The sequence below is a fragment of the Amphiura filiformis genome, chromosome 7 (genome assembly GCF_039555335.1).
Source record: "Amphiura filiformis chromosome 7, Afil_fr2py, whole genome shotgun sequence".
Lineage (NCBI taxonomy): Eukaryota > Metazoa > Echinodermata > Ophiuroidea > Amphilepidida > Amphiuridae > Amphiura > Amphiura filiformis.
Genome location: NC_092634.1, coordinates 38,567,412 through 38,582,082, shown reverse-complemented (window position 1 = coordinate 38,582,082; position 14,671 = coordinate 38,567,412).

The window sequence follows — 14,671 nt, the reverse complement described above, 5'->3', positions numbered from 1 at the left end:
ACGCCAGAAGAAATCACGATGAGTGTCAATATCTTGTGTCGCCGCTTCCAGGAGAGATGTGACAGGCAGTTTTCTTGGTTAAGATATACGCAAAAAGGATTTGTAAGATGTCGATGTAAAAAGCCGGTTAAAACTAAGGCAAATAGTCATTACACTACGTCAACAGAATCTCCCATGTAAAAATAATACTAGAGCTTATACGTGCCGTGTATATGCTATGCAAGGATTCTGACACGCGCTCGAGTTTTGATTTCTCATTACTTTTTTTACTGTAAATGTCAGTCTTCAATCAACGATTGTTTAATGTTGATGATGTAGACATAATCTTATTCAAATATTTTTGTTTTTACGGTGAATATTTGTTTTCAGCTTCAATTTAAAATAGTGATGACTGATGATGACAGCGTCATTTTAAATCAAAATGAAAATCTTCAAAATGTCTTATATATATTTATGATGGAAATTTCCGTGATGTAGTAAATTTTCAATACATATATTGAATGATAAAAAAGAGTATTGAAAGGTATAAAAAATCGATACAGTATTTTCGTTAGTTTGACGTGTTGTTATAGTAATATTGTTTTTTGAATATATGGATTCGAAAAATAAATTAGACCGTCATTAAAGCATATATTCAGACCCGTAACCAAGTAGGATGTGACGTTCCTCCGCACTCGACAAAGAGGTACACCTTTCAGGGTATAAATGTTAAAATGTACCCAGGAAGGTCCAAATTCGAAAAAAAACCACACCACTTGCACTTATTCATATTTAATTGTTCTAAACAACACCAAAAGATCCTATTGTGTGGGGTGGGGTTAAGTCCGCCGTGTGTTTGAAGAAAGATCCACATTAGAACATGACATTTTGGAAATTCTGCACCTCCGCAAAAAAAAAATGTACATGGCTAAAATAGCATTCTGTAACATGATATACAAGCCTAATAGCATTTTGTAAAAAAATTAAATACATACAAAATTCCCTCATAAATATACATTGTCTGTCAGTTGTAGATGTCAGAAAACTAAGAGTTCGTTGTAATTGTTTGTATTCCTATTTTGAATACCTTTTGACCTTTTATATGCTGAACAAATTATTCAGGGAAAAGTTGTTCATCTATCTTTGCATAAACTTAGTTCTCTGGGGAACTAAAACGAATTTCCGTCGTCTTTAAGCAATATAAACATAATTTATACACAATCAGTACAATAGTATTTGAACAAGTTCGTTTTTATAGTACAGTTCAATCACAGAGTGACTTTGTCATTTACCCAATGGTGTCCTATTAACCTGAACTTTATCCGCATTCCCTGTCGGCGGCAAAATATGGGGGTGTGAGTCAGGATAAGATTTAACCAGCGACATGTACATCTTCCCTCCATCCCGTCTACTCTCTATTTCCCTATAAAATCTCTCTCCTCCATCTAATTGAGGTTCGTGATAATCAGGACTAGAAGAGGAATTCCACTCATTTGTTTTACACCATTTCATTAAGAGTAACACAACACCAAGAATAAGGAAAATGAATGCTAAGACGCTAGCTACTATAGTTGTAATTATCCAGTAGATCACTGGTGAGTCGGAATTTTGGCATTCCTGACGACAGTTTGATGTAGGATCACCTTGTGTTTTCTCATTTGAGTTTAGGGTAGACTCTAAAAGCCCGACTGATGTTGTAAATGATGATGATGGCGATGAGTCCAAGTTCGAATTTGAATTTCCGCCATTAGGTTTAACATGTATTGGACCAACGTGGCAGGTCTGTTTTAACATAGGAAAGGCAGTACTTGTAATTTCACATAAAAACACAGCACCATTGTCACTAGATTTGACTTTTACATCAATAGATCCATAAATCCTTCCATTTTTAATTGTTTCGTTAACATTTGGGTAATAATATGACCCTTTCGTCCATGCTACATCCACAGTCGGATTCCCCGTTTCCGAATGGCATGACAGTGATATAAACTCACCCTCTAGTACCTCCGGTGGTAGTTCCACGGGGTCACAAACAGGGTACGTGTTTGATGGGAAATAATTTAGCTCCAACTTAACAGCATCATCAGCTACTTCCCTCGTTTTAGGGTAAGTTTCTATAACTTTACACGAGTAATCTCCTTCGTCGTCTACAGAAGCATCAGTGACGGTAAGAAAATATACAACGGATCCATCGCCCATGTGTCGGATTGCAAGAAGTACTCTCTCGTCGGTTTCAACCTGCACGGAATAACCTACTGTTAAAGGATAGCTTCGATGGTTGGCTATTTTGAATATTTCAACTCGTTGACCTTCGTCCAAATTCCAGACTTGACAATGTACAGCAAAAACGGCTCCGACTTCCACTTTCTCACTTGGGACAAGGGTGGTGACAATCCGGACATCATTTGTTGCATGGACGCTACATGGATATGAAAGTATCGAAAGTATTGTCAGTAACTCGGCGAATGTAAGAAATAGCGTAAAAACTAAGTCCTCCATGTTTGTAAGTTGATTTTCAAAATAAAATGCGACAAAAATCACATTTTTGTCTGCAAGTGGTTTTGTTATTGTGATGAGGCGTGAGGATCCACGGACGAGAACATATCAAACAACACACACACAAACACGCTTTACTGAGCTATTTTCAGCAAACTGTGCATGGCACAACCATCGTCAATGAAAATAAACATGTAAGGTTCTCTTTTGCCCGTCGCGCGCTTGCTTACAAATATGGCATCTCTCTGTGCACTGAATGGTTGCATATTGATGCTCTTGCTCTGTGATTGGCTAGTGGTTACACGTGAGACTTAATATTTATGAATTGTAAAAAAATTACCAATGTGTTTCATTAGACTAAATTTATATTTCCAATTAAAGTACTTTCGTCAATTTTGTTAGATTATAAAATACAATTATTATTATAGTTTATATCATTGAACCATTTCTTTACTAATCGCTTCATAGATTAATATTCTACAACGATACACAAGCCTTTTCTGCTATCTTACGTAGACAGTAGTTCTGCTATCTTAGACAGCAGTTCTGCTATCGTACGTAGATAATTATACTATCCTCTGTACATAGTATTCCTGTTATCTTCAGTAGATAGCATTTCTGCTATCTTCAGTAGATAGCATTTATATGCTATCTTCAGTAGATAGTATTAATGTTATCTTCAGTAGATAACATTTCTGCTATCTTCAGAAGACAATATTTCTGGTTTCTTCATTAAATGATATTTATTGGTATTTACACTGCAAAAACAGTGTTTAGAAAATGAAGGCAAGAATGTGTTTAGAAATGTTATGTTTAGAATATGGATATCAGATGTTTAGAAATTGAACATCATCACTGACCAATGTTCTGAAATTTGACACATGATGTTTCTGGCTTCTAAACGTGTTTTCAAAGTCAATGCTAAATTGTGTGTAGAAAAGTGTTTAATTTCTAAATACTGTTTTGCGGATCTTCAGTAGCCTATATATTATTTATGCTATCTTCAGTCATGTCAGTAGATAGTATTTATGTTATTTTTAGTAGATGTATACTTTATGTTATATTCAGTAGATAATATTTCTGTTTTCTTCAGTAGATGGTATTTATTGGTATTATGCTATCTTCAGTAGATAGTATTTATGCTGTCTTCAGTAGATAGTATTTATGTTATTATTAGGAGATGTATACTTTATGTTATATTCAGTAGATAGTAGTTATGCTATCTTCAGTAGATAATATTTCTGTTTTCTTCAGAAGATGGTATTTATTGGTATTATGCTATCTTCAGTAGATAGTATTTATGCTGTCTTCAGTAGATAGCATTTCTGTTATCTTCAGTGGAGAATATTACTACTATCTTGAGTAGATAATATATGTTTGCTTCAGTAGGCCTACTTGTATCATGCTATCTTTAGTAGATAGTATTTATGCTGTCTTCAATAGATAGCATTTATGCTATCTTCAGTATATAATATATTTTCTTCAGTAGATGGTATTTATCGGTATTATCGGTATTTATGCTATCTTCAGTATATAGTATTTATGCTGTCTTCAGTAGATAGTATTTATGTTATTTTTATTAGTAGATGTATACTTAACGTTATGTTCAGTAGATAATATTTCTGCTATCTTCTGAAGATGTCGTTTTTGTTTAGCTAATTATTATAGTCTTCAGCAGATAACATTTCTGCTAAATTGAGATACCGAATGTGATTACAAGAGAGTAATATTTAAAATTTGCTTTATAAAAATTGTTATCTTCAGTAAACAGTAATTTTACTATCTTCCGTAGATAGTCATCTTCAGATGATGATTCTGGTATATTCATATCTTATCTACTGAAGACGTTATGGGTCTTAAAACCTCTTTATGGGTCTTAAAACCTCTTTTCGTTTCGTTTTTGACAATAAATTTTCACAAAACGAAACAAGGTTTTGAGAGACCCATAACTTTAAGTAGATAAGATACACTGTTTCTGAGGCCAGATTCTGTTTTTCTGGGTAAAAGTCACACCAGTTTAGTACGTTTCAGTATAATATCTTTTTTGCAAAGTCAAAATATGAATGTCCCAAAACGCTACTAATTCAACGACATGACTCGAGAGAGCAAAAAGTGGGCGTCTGGGCCAAATTTTGACAAGCCATATCTCCAAAACCGCTTGGAGTTGAGCATTCATTTATTCCATGTGTTCATTATGCTCATAGAGATATGCTAGAAATGATTTTCAGCAACATTTGAGGGGATGACCCATGACCAACCAACCATTTTTGTTGATGTGGCTAGAATGACTCCTATGTGAGTAGGCAAGCCAGGGGCTATTTTAGGCGGGAAAAGTCACTGCACGTTGGCAAGACAGTGTATAATAATACTAGTATCCCTTTGTCGCAGTGGGAATCGGAGTGGGGGTCGTAGCCCTCTTGAGTTTCTGAGATGTTTTAAAACCACGCGTTAAAATCACTCATGTTGATGACACATGACACATGTGACCTCACGTAGACTTATTTTAAACATAGGCGGCATAGGCGGAACCAACCCGCTAATCCGCTACTAAATTTACTTTACTAGAACAAATGCGCGCGAAGCTCGCGAATATATATATATATATATATATATATATATATATATATATATATGGGCCAAATGAGGTTGTTACGGGTAATCGATCAGTAACTCTATTTAATATATTTAAATGATGCGCCTCAAATAAGGCGGGCGGTAAATTACTGTACATCGCCGACTATTAGTGTGCGTTTTGTGCTTGCGGCTACTCATCACACTCGTGGGCTGTATGAGAACAAAAGGTACCTCTCGCTCAAGTAGGCGCTTTCACATAACTTTCTTTTGATCACCTATTGACAGTAGGCTGCCTGGTCAGTTATCGATTTAATCTAAAATTTCAATTAAATTGTCAATCTCAAATCATGTTGCCTGAATGGGTGATGTCATTTGAAATAATAACACCAAATGTGTGTGAACCCGATTAGTCCAATTTATGAGGATTGCTCTCTATATTGGTGACAGCTTGAACAGTGATGTGATGGAAATTAGTAAGATTGAAACCATGATGATAAAGAAAACCCAATTGGGAAATTAATATAAACACCGTTGATGACGGAGTATAAGTTGAGCTCAGGATTGAGACAAAAGGTTTTGTTACTCTTATCAGATTTCAAATGGGGTTACCTGAGTGATTCCATTTGAAATTGCACCCCCTGTGCCCCTGTGTGTGTGTGAGAGATTAAGATCATGTTTAGGAGGCGTATGGGTTTTAACTTAAATAGCCCAATTTGTGAGGATTGCACTCTCTATTGGTGACAGCTTTAAAAGTGAAGTGATGGAAATTAGTGAGATTGAAACCATGATGATTAAAGGAAACCCAATTTGGAAGCTAATATATACACCGCTGATGACGGAGTATGGTTCCTTTGAAACCACAAAAATGTGAGTGTTGTTGAATAGATTTAAAAATTTTCTTTGACTACATATTAGTGAATTATTATTGAGGCGTGTTGGAGTGGATGGGCTTACAATAAACAATTATGAAAATTGAACAGAAATTTCAGTCACTATATTAAGCACAAAATGAAGGTGAAGTTGTTGTTTTTAGCGGGTTTTTAGGTAGACCCGTGCGCGCGAAGCCGTCGTAATTGTTGCAATTTTACTCTTTTTGGGCGGGTGCGGCGTGCCGCACCCGTCCTGTATTCTCTGACTATTGACCTACTTTCTCACATGCCGCAGTGTTGAGAAAATATTCGTGCCGGTTATATCCCAAACACCCACAGAGGTGATAGTTTACGACGAGTTTTGTAATTATTTCTTGATTTTGATATGTAAGTAATACGATAAAGTCGTCATAGGCAGTAATGTGTTTGTATTAAAAGAAATAACAAAAATAATTATTTAAGTAATAGAAATACTATTTGGAAATTGCAGCAAGATTTGCAGATGTTTTTATTTGAACAGTACCAGTTCACCAGTTTTCCTAGTTTTCCTAATCTTTGGGCTAAATTAATAGCATCGTGAAGGTCATATATAATCATTTTATACTGATAGCTTCAACATGTACATAAATACAGCTTGTATGTGCATTGTGTTCAGTGTGTACATAGGCTATTTACTTTTCAAATCTTGTGACAAATAGTGCTTGCTGATCATGCTTGTATAAGGTATTATAGACAAATTATTAGAATGCATGTGCACCAGTAGAAATGGCCCAGGTTGAATAAAATAAATAAACATATGAATGAATATTTTATTCCCTGGATTCTTTTTGTTGGGACAAAATAATGGCATAGTTTGATGCTTTGAAATACAGTTATGTTAATCATAATAAAGTTACAAAGTTAAAAAATAATATCGAAATATTGTAAAATCAAACTTTTCCCTCGTAAGTTGTATCAAAACAACATATTGAGGAAATTGATATGACAGATTTTTAAACTTTGATATGGAAAGATACCCCAGCCCTGTTGTCTCACCAGAGAAGATGAGCAGAAGTCTTTCTATCTGATGATAAAAAAATCCTCTAGGTATGATTACGAAAATGTTTTAAATAACTATTATCTACAAAAGTTTTATAACGATGTTTTATATAAAATGTTAACATAAAACGTCTTCTGTTATGATGTGAAGGGTTAATATAAAAACAGGGAAAATCTGTTACAACTGACCAGCAGAGAACAAAGGATAAGCAATAGATAAGATTAAAATCAAGGAAAATAAGACACAACCTCCAATGGGGGAATAACAAACGTATAAAGTTAAAACTCTTTTAACTTTGTTTATACGTTTTGTGTTATTCCCCCATTGGAAATCGATGTTGTGTCATATTTTCCCTGTTTTTAATTGTGAACTTGACTTACTCATTCTTTCATTTCTCTTGACAATTTTTCATTTGCCCGCCCTATTCCTTTTAAAGGAATTTTTATTTGGCTTAAAAAAGAGGATTTTCAAAGAGGACGCCCGCCTTCTCCTGCCCCTCTTCCGCCACCTATATGATGCACATTACAACATTTGTGTAATTTTGCCAAGGTATTTCGAGCCAGGGAGCAACTTGCATCCCCTGCCAAACACACATCCACCCAGGTCTTCCTTTCCTAGAAATTTTGTACACAAGAGGCGTTGTGGTTGAATTTTAAAAAGAGCATTTTTTTACTGAGAGCAAAAGTACTGAATACAATTTTGCATGGGGATTGCGATCTTTGTGAAAGTACTTCATTTCTTTCGACCGGTTGAAACTTTAATGACATAGAAATATTTTAAGCACGGATTTTCAATTCTCACTGCACGGATTTTTAATCTCACTGCACGAACGTGACAGGAGACACGTTAAAATAGCCCATGAGGCAAGCCTAACTGATGTTTTTGATGCAAAGTCATCAAGACCCCAAGCCACTATTTCTCAGAAATGTTGTTCAAGAACATATTTTCAACATACCTAAAGTTGATGGTGGGGCAAATTGTCTGACATTGGTTTTCAGGGGGGTCAAAATGTACAAAAAATGTACTATTGGAGTTTTGCATGGGTAATATCTCAGCTAAAATTATCCAAATTGACTCAATATTGGATAAGAGTAATGTCCTACCAAAGGGTTCCGGCTGGCAAAGAAATGGACACAAAATTAGTTTTACTTTTGGAGTTCTGACCCCCCGAAGTTGGTCCTGGATGGACAAAGTTGCATTTTGAGGGCCCTGTATCTTTTAAAGTAAAGGAGTTTTTTGATGCCAGATTTGAACTCTACACAATTAAGTACCCCAGGATACATAGTTTTCAAAGTTGTAGGGGGTTCTCTTTATACATTTATGGACCTCTGATCCCCCTAAATTTCAAATTGATGCCAAGGGAAAACGAAATAGCGTATGAAGCTCAAATTTTCAGGATTTTACTTTCTCATAAATATCTACCACCACACAGAAAAAGAAAAAAATTGAAGAAGTACTGCGGTGCACATCCCAGGAGTTGACATGGAATGGCTCAGCAATATAACACGCATCTTTGCCGTGTAGTGTTCATGATGTTGGGGTGTGTTTGTTTGTATTATGGGTTTAGCGTGAGTTGGGGTGTGGGGGTGTATTTTTTTTAGAAATTTTTTTGGTTTTTGTTTTGGTTCTCGTCCAGATGATTTTCATGAATTGAATGATTGATGAGGGAGGGAGGATTTTTTTCCATTGTAAAATTTATAGTTTTCGGTCTTTTCCAACAGTGCTCAAGGAAAGGAGGAGCCCTCCTTTTTTAATGTGCGATTATGAGAGATAACCCCCTTGAATAACACAAAAAGTCCGAGTGATCCATGTTCCCTATATATGTATAAGTTTTCCTAAAGTATTTCAAAGTCTAAATTTTTTTGAAATATCTAAATAAAAAATCTGACAAATCCCAGAAATTGAGGAGAGAGGGGACGAGAACCAAAACATTAATTTTATATGGCCTAATATAGGGTGTGCGAAAGTGCGTACATTTGTTAACCCTTCCCAGTATTACATGTCTTTTCTAAACTCAAATTTAAGATTCAATTTAAATATATACTCTCCTGTCATGTCTGTGGCCTTTTGGCTTTTACGATTATGATTTCGTGCAATGTCAATTTTTTAATGCATTTTATTGTTTTCGTAACTTGTCGTGTCTAACAAAAATAACAAAAGGTTCAATTCATCTCAGATTTTATGTATTTTTGCACTCTTTCTTGCATCCATACTGAATAAATTTGAAGATAAAGAAATTGATAAAATTGCGAAATGTTACATATGTGACCATCAGAACTGCAGAGTATAATCCTATTTCTCAAGCTGGGCTGTATTCTGAAATCAAATTAGTATCAAAAGATGATATGTTTGCTCTGTTCACTCCAAATGCGTTTTCAAAACCAAATACAAAAACGTAAAACAAATTATTCTATTGAAATACGACAGAGGCTGGTTTTGCTGCCAAACCGCACAAAAGAATATATCTTGACTTTTAGTCATCCAGTTTGACATGAAAGATACTATAATCTAATTATATCAGATCCACTTGATGGGCGCTTCCTAATTTACCATTCAAAAATATTTTTATACAAAATCTGTTTTTGAAAGATTGTGTATCTTAACAAAGATTTCAAGGCGACTGGTTTTAGGTTTGTACTAAAAATGGAAATACTACAAAAGGGTATATAAATACAGTGGGGAAATGTATTGTATTATACGGAGTCAATGTCGGGAGGGTCACGGATTGGTGATCAGATTTTTTACATAATTATTTTTTTTTTGCATCGTTGGTTCGGTGCCATCGTTAGCAAAAAGCGGCAAAACGTGATATATCCAATCAAAGGCTACATTGTGTACTTTTCTTGAATTGAGTAATAATGGTTTATGTAAAAATATACTCCACGCGGGTGTCAACTGCATACGACAAGTTTCAAATTTTTTTGTGAAAATTCACAAATGTCAGAATTGTACATTTTCATGATCATATTTGGAATCAGCATGAAAAATACATTAAAATGAGTACAAACAAGCCTAGTATTTGGTTCAGTGTTTCTTGAGATAGCTCTTGATAATTTGGGAAAATATCTTAAAACTTGGAATTTTTATGTTGAAGTCTATGGCCAGCATGCAATGCATTAATCAAATGTCAAATTGGATGACTAAAAAGTCAAGATTTATTTTGTGTGTGTGTGGTTCGAAGGCACTACCAAATTTTATTAAAATACATAATACAATATTTGCGGTACAAACCGCTCGTGTTCTTTCAAAAAAGACATTTGTATATAAAAATTGAATTGTCAATATCAATATTGATTGAAAAAAAAACCAGTATACGGCAGCACATGCATATTCCGTTCTGCTTTGATTGAACCCTTGCGTCTTTTGACATAAACATATTTTTAATATACAAATGAACTTCAAATTGATGTATACTTCAGCCTAAAAGGTATATTATGAAATTATTAAGATTTGGGATTTGAATTGTATCCAAACTAAATTTGATTCTTGGGTTATTTGATCGGAGCGGGGTTTATTTGGGGATGGAAGTCAAAATGAAAAAGAAATTAGGGATTGTGAAAAAACAATCTATAGATAATAAATTTAATACAAAACCAACAGTGCATGCTCGGAAAAACCTGGTTGGACCCCCCCAACAACAAACAAGTAATAAATAATGATTTCAAACATGAAAAACAAGAAAACCAGGCGACAAAAACAAGCCATATAGGCCTAATTCTAAGACCTGAAGAACAATACCGTAAAACCCCGTCTACAAGGATATACCTAAGAAACGCCCTCAATAAAATTGGTTGCTTGTTGTATTTGGAGTTTGAACAAATATATACTGGCACTGGGTGGCTATGCATTCCATCTAAGTATGTTGCAACACCAATCAATTGTATTGACATAATAACGACTGTTTCGTATATCAGGATCGTATAGCTCAATTGATAGAGCGTCAGACTTTGGAACTGAAGACATGCTGAAGAGAGCATGGTCCGGGCACCGGTTCCGTTTTTTCATTCTCGTTTAATTTTAACTTTTTGACATGTTCTTTTTATCTTTCTTCAAATCTACCTTTCTACTTTTAATTTTAGGTGTGTTTTTTTGTGTTTTTTTTTTTTTTAGTTTTTTATAGTTTTTTTAGTAATTTTGTGGTTTTATAGAAACTAGTAAAAGCATTTATTCTAAATAATAGCGAAACCCACGGTTAGACAGATGTGTTGTAACTACTTGTCTGTCCTCGTCTTTGCAATAAGATACCTATGTTGCACCTTTGTGCCATCCCAATTCTTGAGGAATGGTAGGTAGGGTGCGTTTTTGGCTTAAGCACGATTTTGTTTCTACTTGAAATGAAATCAAAATAAATATTGTTCTGTTGCCACAATTGCAGTTTTTCAATAAAAAAATAGATGAGGAATAATAATTATTCCATATTTGAATCTATTGTCCCATCAAGAATAGAGTGTCTTCAAAAACTTCAATCAATTCATCTGACAAAGGAAACTATTCTGGTCATTCAATTTTGTTTCGCTTGCACCTGTTATATCACAGGCGTTGGTAGAGAAGGCACACTTCTCTTGTCTTCACCGAAGTAGTGATGTAAACACTAACATGATTAATTACCATAGCTAGCAATGGACATACACTATTTTTTGTTCCACTTGAACCCATACTATAGGCTATTCGCTGTCGATGTGACGTAATTAATCGGATTAACTACCATAGCAATTGATGAATACAATTTCGAATATATAGCCCTGCACTTCATCGTTCACGTGGCACCTATGCATTAAACCATAGTTGTCAACGAAATGCTAATCACTCGCCATGTAAGATTAGTATTTATGAAAAGAGTGGTATTCAATCTATGTTTGGTGACATACGCGGGTGATTAGTGCAATCTGCTTGATGGTAGTTATTGCGATTATTACGTCACTTCGACAGCGAATTGTAGTATAGACGAATCTAACAAGCCAAGTGATGGTCAGAATTTATTCGGCCATTATACGCTGGTGAAGTTGCGTAATTAATCGGATTAATTACCATAGCAATAGGTGAAAACAATTTTGAACATATCGCGCTGCGCTACAAGCAGGTTACACTCATCACCTGTACTGTGTATGTCTGCAATCATAGATTGAATACAATACTGGTCTTTTCAAAGATCTTACAGGTGCAGCATGATATGGTTCAATGCAATGAAGAGGTACCGCCTGAACGTATCAGTGTATAACGCGGTATATTCAAAATTGTTTTCACCTATTGCTATGGTAGTTAATCCGATTATTACGTAACTTCGCCAGCGTATTGAAAATAAAACAGGAGGATGTGAGTTCATAAGGGCAATGTCGGGGATTATAGGTCACAATCGATGTGGAGAGATGAGAGGTCCGACCAGGGGGATGACACTCACCTCATTTGCATGGCAAAATTACCCGTCTCCTCTGCAGCCAATTTGTTTTCGCCCCATCGAAATCAAGCTGGTCACGGAGGAGACTACCTTCCTTTGTGTTTGTTCATTTGTGTATGGAGAGCCTTTCTTGGAGTCCATGACTTAGGCTACTACGCTCTCAGCTAGAGTCCGACGCTGCATTGTACTAGAAATACCTTTTCTGTGAAATCGCTATAGAGCCAATCGGGAACACGTATTCAATTTATAAATATAGCATTAAATTAGTATCACATAGTGGCCTCCGTGCAGTGGAAAACCTTAATTCTTTCATCAAAAAGAAATGAAAATGACCAAAAAACCGGATCCACCTGTACGCCTATAAAATGGGCACAGAAATTTGTCTCAAATATGAATGAATTTTAAGAAACATACGGGATATGATGAACCAATGACCTGACGCCATGATAGCAGGATCTATTAGTTGTTTTATATACAATGCATATACCGTGTTGTCATAATACCAATATTTGGCATAATATATAACGACTAATATTTAGTATTGTAAATATGCAGTTCATATTCACAAACGAACACTGATCTTTATGATATTCAGGTTGTTGTACATCTCATATAACATGTCATATAGGAGGTCATATGTGTTGACCTTCTCCTATTGTATTTGTTCATCTGTGTATGGAGAGGATTAGCGCCATTAAACGCCATTAAAACTCCATCAGTATTAGGGCGTAGTTCAGTGAACTCACCAGATTGCTATTCCAAGTACTTTGATAAATACAGATAATATGTATTGATGGGTCGAGGCGATTGCATTGAAAACCTAATACATTATTCATAACAGTTACGTAATCAATCGATAGTGCGGACACTTTTCATTTGCAAACCACCAAAATTCGTGATCTTTTAGCGTTGGAAAAGAAACCACGTGAATAGAGTGCCCTCTCAAGAATATCAACTCTCTGGGTCCGACCAACAGCCATAGCGAATGGTTCATGTTCAACTAATTCCAGCGGACGGTCTGTGGCTAGTAAGGAATCGTCTTTGACCACATGCGCAGATCTGTCTCGTCAGGAAGATATTTAATATCCCGAATTTATAATAGGCCTATGCCTACCAGTTCCATCGTATAACCGATCTGCTAGAGAATTTTGTTACCATGTTTAATAAATTCGTATTTATCGTATAATAAAATGTAGCCAAATGTATATTATGTGTCACACGGTTTTCTGCTGAACCACTAGCAGGCTATGTTACCACATCTATGACAATGACAAAGGTGAATTTTGATGATTTTTACGATCGTCCGGATGAGCAAATCACTGAATGGGTCTTTAGTTCCTCCTCTCCTTATCCTGCCAATATTATATGAATCAAAGAAAAATAAAGAAAAATAAAATTAAACAAGAAAAAAAGACAAAGAAAAGAAAAAATAAAAGAAAAACAATAGAATAAATTAAACTAAATATGAAAAAAAATGATCACGAAAGGAGTCTTTAGAAAATGCAAGAAAATATAAATGAAAAGCTTGAACAATATTTTGTTTATAAAAGTTTGTGTGACCGTGATGAGGCTCGAACTCACCATCTTCCGATCTAAAGAACCAAAGTCTTATGCCTTGCCAAGTGAGCTATGCTCGTGAGATGCGAAATAAAGATAAAATAATACATTGTATACCTGCTTGTGTCGGTAAATGATTTGCTCAAATTCCATAATGATATAATATTGTGGAGGGCGCTAGCGTGAAATATGCTATCATCACAGTCGCTTCTATTCCTTATAGACGGGTTTCTACGGTATGCCAACATTTATTATGGGCTAGTGTAATAATAATTATGATTTAGTCATCTGGAAAAAAAGAGTGAAATTCAATGATGCTATAAATAAAACAAAGATAATTAGTCGTCATTCCTCATTTCCTTGATATTGCCATGCCATTAATGATATCATATTTTAATAACCCTAATGGCATGTGCTTAAAGTACACTGTAACCTTTTGTGAAATTGAACCTGCTGCTACAAAACATGGTTAAAGTCGGCATAACTCCGTTAGAGCTAATAGCGATAAATCACATACTAATATTATTCCGACTTTACTCTGGTTTAGCGAACGCAGGTCTCAAATGGTAAATGTTACTTTTTTCAGTAAAAGTACACACGATGACCCTGGAAGTACAAGCAATAACTGAAATAAAAGTGATGATTTTTTATGGTATAGTACTATTAGTATATTAATGTTACGAGGAAAAAAATCGCAGTGATTTCCGGGAGTGATTTATAGTGCGCCACGCACAAGTAAAGCATAAAGCTGCAAGCCTCAAG